General features: G+C 29.2%; 1 long non-coding RNA gene across 1 annotated transcript; it reads left to right on the top strand.

Annotated features, from left to right (window-relative positions):
• The first annotated feature begins 591 nt into the window (after positions 1 to 591).
• On the top strand, positions 592 to 1,765 carry LOC115965558. The gene is made up of 2 exons (XR_004086108.1): positions 592 to 1,190; positions 1,693 to 1,765. It is a non-coding gene; the product is annotated as an uncharacterized LOC115965558 (long non-coding RNA).
• The last annotated feature ends 5,986 nt before the right edge of the window (positions 1,766 to 7,751 follow it).

Genomic DNA, 7,751 nt, shown 5'->3' with positions numbered 1-7,751 from the left:
AGGGTTTTGTTTCTAAAAAGCTCTCTTATGTCTTCTACCGGTGCTATTCCTTGAAGAATCTCAAGATTCGGTATTGTAGAAATTGCTGCCTTCTCTTGTCATCAAAGGTGCTGATGATCTAAACCTTCAAGGGTGGTCTTGGAGTCACAAACAGGAGAGTTTGTGTTGCTAAACCTTTGAGTGGGATCTCAAAGTCACAAATGGGGGTGTTTGTGTTTTACAAAGGCCAAAGAAAGAAGGAGTCCGTGGATTCGGAGTTTGCACGTGGTCGTGTCAGTAAGTTCTACTGGTAGGTAGCAAAAAGAAGTCGAGCGTGGGGGCTTGTAAGTCTTATTGTATGAACTTCGATTCTTTCTAGTGGATTTGCTTTTTACCTTGAGGATAGTTAGGTTAAATCCTCCCTAGGTTTTTTACCGGTTTGGTTTTCCTGGGTGATCATATCATTGTCTTATTTATTTTCCGTTGCTATGCATGATATGATTGTTTGATTGTGATAACCTAGACTTGGAATTTGGACTAAGTAATCACTTGGCTAATTACCTAGATTAATCTAATTGTGTTTTTAAGGGGTCTAAAAACTAACAAATATGTTTGGCATTACATTAATAACATAATAAATTCCTAAATTGCTTAGTTGTTTGTTTAAAAGTTGGCACATCAATTTGTAAGGACTATATAATAAAATTTGCAACAATTGTAAGATCACTCTAAGGGATACATTATTAGTGGGTAGCAGGAATGAACCCACATTCTTTAGTTCAAATCTTCCCTTCGCCCTCAGCCTGGTACCAAACATATCAAAAAATATATATCTAATCCAATATTAATAGCTTTTTCTTCTGTAAATCTTCAAACGTTAATGAGCCATGGTCTTTCCTCTCTTAGGGCATTCATTTATAAGTACGCATTTATAATCATAAGTAGATTGTTTGCTTCCCACCAAGAGAGTTTTCTAAAATAAGTGAAAATGCTATCACATGCTGGTATAAATTAATTTTTTCATAGTCTGACTCTTTTATATCCTTTTGTAGGAGACTTCATATGAAGTTGTTGATTGCTCCCATGGTAAGCAACTCTGGGAATTATGTAAAGAGAAGTACGAACCACTATGGCTTAAAGGGGGAAACCACTGTGATTTGGAGCTCAGATTGAGCACAAGATTCTTTCTTCAATATATGTGCTTAATTTTGGTAGAATCTTACTTTAGCCACTTAATAGTAAAGATTTAAGAAATCATTTTTGTAACTGAACATGCATTTGAATAGAAACTAAAAGTGTTCATGTATAATTTCTCAGCAAAATCTCAAAATTAGCATTCTCTTTGTCCACTAACATACAGCTAATAATTTGGTTTATAAACAATATGTTGTGTGTAGTTTTTTGGTTGGAATGTATGTCATGTGTTAAAAAAATGCATATATGTTTAGACTTCAATAGGATTTTTTTTTTTTTTTTTTTTTTTTAGTTAGTATGGTTTAGTGGGAGTTGTGAAATTGAATTAACCTTCTATTCAATGGATAGGGTATGGAGAATATGTGTCTTAAATTAATGAGGCTGAGAAAATTTGTGTCCTAAAGTAGCTTAAACAAAACATAGTTTCTTATCAAACTTTGTGGTCTACATGTATTTATGATTTTTTTTTTTTTTTTTTAGTTTCTTATAAAGCTTCTAAGATACATTTTCTTTGTGCAGTATATAAATGTTGGGGTTGAACGAAATCTACAAAGGTCTATATTCATTCCTCACGAAAGGGACATGACAGGCATAAAAAAGTAGGGAAAAAAATTTTGGCTGATTGGAAGGTAGCAGGAACAAATGAAACGAGTGCAAATAGAGTGTTTTATTTTATTTTATTTTATTTTTTTTGGTTGAATGCTAACAGAGTGTAGTTGTGATCAAAAGTTGAAGAGCTCTCATAGCTCGATAACCAAACTCCTTCAAAACTTGATTTAGGCACTAGAGAAACAGTTAATCTCACTAAAAAAAAACCTATATATACCACCACAAGTCAGAAAATATTGGAGGAATGTTCAGTGTTCACAAGAAACAGTGATTCATATGTTCCTATTTCGAACTAAAGAAACCAAAGAACTAACAAAATTCTACTCGAATCTCACGAACAGTGTTGCATGTTTGAATTTCTTGGTGTGATGATGCATCATCATCATCATTATTATGCAATTATAGAAAGAAGAGATAGGAAGATGTGATCTTAATCTCAAGCCCAACCCAAAATGTGAAGGAATATTAGTTCCATCTTATTGCCTTTTAGGTTACAATTGAAATCCGAGATGAATTTGTATCTTATACTTACCTTTTTAATCCATGTTGAGGAAGAGATCAACCAATCATGACACACTTTAAAAGAACATTTGTCCCTTTAGTATGTGGTAGAAGTGTATTTAAATATTATTAAAAAAAAAAATCTAATAAATGTAAATAAAAAGGTTCCCGCACATAGTGCGGGTTAAAAGCTAATATCCATAGTGAACAAAGTCATAATAAACTGTCACTTTGTAAACAACTATTTTATCCTTGAGTACCCAGTTTAATCTTTTAGTTATTCACATTTATTGAAATCCAATTTCAATAAATACAAGCTTTAGTAACTCCTTACTAATGTAGGCGCCCTTAATGACCAGTTCTCATTAAACTTGTCTCAATGGGATATTTCGTGTTTCTACAAAAGAGATTATGGATTCCATCTTGAAAATATGTGTTCCCTCAACACTACGTGTGGTTACCCAACATACTGAGGTTTTGACCGTGAATATTAGATCTCACTCCTGATATATCAAAGTAACATACATTTCATGATCAGGTTCGCTACCCTCTTAGGATTAAGAGTCTATGAAATTACTCTACCTTATTCAGTCAAAAAAGAGTCTATGAAATTAGAAGTCGTGAGATTAATTATTCAGGTGACAGTTGTTGACTGAATAATTAACCTCAGAGTGGTCCAGTTTAATATATTTTAACTCTTAAGACACATCAACACATCAAGTAGAAGTCTCCACTTTCATGATCAAAACAAATCATCTTAATTAATATGTTATAGTCTTCGCAGATGAAATGCCCAATTTCATCATTGACTACGAACTAAAATTCTGAGTTTACAAAGAACTTGTAATTTATATCTTCTGTGACTTTTCACATAAATCACATACTATGCATCTCATGGACTAAGATAATGTCTCATTAGTTCATTTATAGATAGTCTCATATAATTAAACAATTTAATTATTTATGACATGCCATTAAATTAGATTTTAGGGCATAAACCCCAACATAGGCTTATTACCTCTTTCCTTGGGCTTCCCCAGCCCATTTACTTTATTTTTACCTCTTGTATTTCTTTCTTTTTTCTTCCATCTTTCCTTATTGTTGGACTTTTTTAAAAGGAAAAACTTCAAATCAATTCACTATTATTAAATGAATTACAATAACTCTCTTAAGTTTATGCCTTACTTAAGATCTACTAAATACAATGATCAATTCTCTTGTGTATATCTCAAATCTAAAGAAAATATCTTTGTTCTTTGTTCTCACATACACTAATTACTTATCTCACAGGTGGCAACATTTTGCATTCTCCTCTCTATTTTCTTCTTCATGCATAGTTCTATCTCTTGGCTGCTCTCCGTGGCTCTTCTTCTTTCTTCACTTTGCAACATCAAAAAAAATTTCACAAATTCTCCTTAACTAGTAAGTTACCCATGTGGTGCATGGATAATGTTGTAATGTTTTATGTAAGATGGTTTTGGAGAATGTTGTATAATTATTATAGCATAATTATTATAAAACTTTATTTGTAATGAGTTCATCATAAAAAGCAAAAATTATAAATTGTACACACATATCCATTATAATTATTCAATAGAAGTGATAAGAAATAATAAATAAATAAATAATTTTTGTAGGAATTTTAAAGAATAAAAGTTGATATAGAATGTGTTGTTCTCTTTCTCCTTAATTCTAAAACAAAATACACATCCTAAATACCCATAGTCAATCACAAAATTTTTTTTCTAAATAACAATAAATATTAAAAAATTTAGTTAATTGTCACGTTTCAAAACAATGTTGAAAACTAGCATCGCGAGTGTCTAAAACTCGAGTTCCAAGATAAAAATTGAGTTTTTAAGTCTCAATTTGTAAATGGATTAGTCTAAAGTGGAAAAAAATTAAGCTGAAAATCGAGTTTTAAAGACTCGATTTCCATTAATTGAATAAAAACGCCGCTATAGGTCTATAAAACGTCACTATAGGGCTTAAAAACGCCACTATAGGACTCCATAAATCTGTACTTATGAAAAAAAATTTCCAGGAAAACGCCGCTATAAGGCTTTAAAACGTCACTGAAAGGCTTAAAAACGCCACTATAGGTGAAATTTTTTTCGCATGAAACTCGAGTCTTAAAGACTCGAGATCTATGTGGGTTTTTGTAATATGGATCTCATATGGGTTAGGATTAGATAAAACAGCAATATTAGAGCTAGATAGGTTTCATCAAAAGATTGAAGGTAAATGACATCGTTTTTGGTCTGTGTGTATTTGACATGGGATGGTATGAAGGCTATGGGTAGGTATATATAAAGGGATAAAAGTGTAAGAGGTGAAAATTGTGAATTAAAATGCAAGAGGTTTATGTGTATGTGTGAAGGATGAAAAGTCTTGAAACATTGAACCAAAAGATACAAAGAATATTTATTTTTTAATTAGAAAAGTCTTGAAAGATTAAACTAAATGAAACAAAAAGTCAATATTTAATTTGTTCTTATCTTGAAAATATTTCAATTCTCTCTACATAGAATGCGCCACTTGGCAAAATTTCATACTTTTCCACATGAGGTCTCTATTTTTATATATACTAGCCGCAAACCTGCGCGTTGCGCGTGATAATTATTTTTATGGTGGTTTTATAAAAAAAAAAATTACAATTTAAACTAATCTAATAATGAGTAATGTATTTCGTAATTATATTTTTATTTATTATAGGAACAATCATAAATGTAATATAGGAACAATCCAAAACACCAAAAAAACATAAACTAAAAAAATTAATAAAACTTAACAATGATTAATTGAACCAATATTAGGATAAAATTTTGTTTTTGATAATCTATTAAGGTTATTTTCTTTGTAGAAATTATAATTTCAGCCGCCCAAAACATATTATCAAATAAACAATTATTAGCAAAATCCAAGAATTAAATTTCTATACATGCATTGTTATAAAATAATAATAAAAATAAAATTGCAAAAGTTAAAATTTGTCACCTATCTGATTATTTTCGTTTGGCTAACCATTGTTTTTCTTTAAATAAATGGGATTATAGAGTACTTTTAATCCAACTATTAAGAGTACTTTGTCCGCCACAAAGGATTAGAAAATTAAAAAAAAAAAAAAATTTATTAAAGTCTCATAATTTAACATCTAAATTAAGCACTATAAAAAATCATGTTATGTAATAGAATAAATACCAAATTATCCAAATCACGCTATGTAATAGAATAATATTATATTTTTATATAATATATTTATTTCTTTAGAACGCAATAGGATAACATTTAACAATCAAAGAGAATAAAAAAAATAAAAAAACAACAACAACAATTTAAAAAACAAAACTAAATCGCATTAACCCAAAATAGAGTTTTAAAGAATATAAAAAATTATCAACCTAAAGTAGAGATGCAAGAAAAATAAAAAAAAAAAAAAATCCACTAAAAAATTTAGAGGGAGAGAGAGGGAACCCTTTTTTTTTTGTGAGGGAAAACTATGCATAGAATAGAAGAGATAGTGACAAATTTATAGTAAGAGGGTGTGAATAAGAAGAGTCAAAAATAAAGAAAGATGAAGGAAAAGAGGAAGAATAATATTAATGTAGAGGGTAGTGGGGAGATGAAATAGTAAGGGAGAGAGAAAGGTTGGAGAAGTGTAAATATTAAAAAACAAAATGTTGAAAACAATTATAAGAAAATTGAAAAAAAAAAAAAAAAAAAAAAAAAAAAAAAAAACCCTAAAACTTGAAAGGCTTCAACGTTGTTGTTGTTGTTGTTTTTTTTTTTTTTTTTTTTTTTTTTTTTTTTTTTTTTCCTTTAAGCTGAAAAGGTGACACAAAACCCTAAAGCTAAACTAAAAAAGTTTTGAGTTGGACTTGATAGTGGAACTAAATAAATAAGAGATGGGCTGGATTAATTATATAGATTTATTATAGGGTGATAATGGAAGTAAATAAATAAATAGTAGACTGGATTTATTATAGGGTAATAGTGAAAGTAAATAAATAAGTAGAGGGCTGCATTTATAGGGCTGAAAATTGTAAAAACCATTTTAAAATTGTAGGACAAATTATATTTTTAAAAAGAAAAAAAAAATGACATGGCAGCTGATGTGGCGCAACGTGAGAGCGGAAGTATTAAACGTTACGCTTCAGCTTTTAGTAATATATAGATATATTGATCGATTTGTGTACTTTACCAAAAAAAAAAAAATGTCGAAAAAACTCAAACCTTATTGTCTCTCTCCTTGTGCTATCTCTCAAGTGAAAATAAATTTTTATTTCTTTGTTTCACGCATTATTTTCCCTCTCCCCATAGGGAGGACCCTTAGGCTAAAATCATCAAATTTCTTTATAACATTGTCTATTTATAAAATTTTAATTTAACACTCCTTTGTAGACAAGGAATACAATACTTTTTTGACAATGAATAGACTTTTCTTCCACACCAAAGAATAATTTTTCCCCAAAAAAATCAAATTAAAATTTCTTTTTCTTCAACTAGGAAACCCAATTAGCTTTCTAGGTTACAATTTGAACTTGAGGCAATTTCCCAACATGTTTACCTTGTGTTATGCAACTGATGCACTTCACCAGTTTCAATAATAAAATGGAGACAATTATGTTGGAATTTTTTATTTTCAATAGCTTTTTTGTATAATGTGAGACAAAAAGTAATGTGGAACCCGCAAATAATACATAAATAAGCAGAAAAACCAGCTTATAATCAGATGTCAAACACACACTTAAACCACAAATGTTTTATAAAGAGGTGTTAATTGAAGTTCTGTTTGTTTTGTTGTAAAATGTTTTTAATAAAGCCCACTGGACTAGCAATCTAACCACCAAATGGAGGAAAGAGTCATTGTATATTTTTGTAAAATATTTGAACAAGTTTTTAAAGGTAAAACATTTTACAACATTTACAAACGATTTTAGAAAATATTTTCATATTTAACCAAATTTTATAACAAAACAAACAAGGTGAAATGCTTAAAATGTTTTCTGCAAAACATTTTACCGTGAAATAAATAGAGCATTGTACAAATTTTTTAACATATACGTAATGGTTGTTTGTGTCAAAAATTTGTGAAAATAGTTTTCTACATTTTCTCATGTTCGATAGCATCATAAAAAATATGTCAAACAAAAAAAAAAATATCTTTGGTAAATTTTTTTGGAAAATAACTCTATTTAATGTTACACTAAATAAAAGAAGTTAAAAGATAATCTGAAAATTATTAAAAACAAATCTATCTGATTTTTAAGAAGGCTACCAAGCACTAAAAAAAAAAAAAAATAGTTTTCCAAAATAATATTACCAAACATAAGAAAATTGATATTTTGTCAACCAGAAGATATGTATTAATAATACTAAATTTCAGTAAGAAGAAGAAATTGAAATTCAGATACGGTGACATTGAAGTTTGTACCCCCGAATATTCGAAGGTTTTTTTTTTTTTTTTT

This window comes from Quercus lobata, chromosome 10 (assembly GCF_001633185.2).
Source record: "Quercus lobata isolate SW786 chromosome 10, ValleyOak3.0 Primary Assembly, whole genome shotgun sequence".
NCBI classification, from domain to species: domain Eukaryota; kingdom Viridiplantae; phylum Streptophyta; class Magnoliopsida; order Fagales; family Fagaceae; genus Quercus; species Quercus lobata.
Note: the sequence above shows the minus strand (reverse complement) of the source record. Positions and strands in the feature narration are given on the sequence as shown.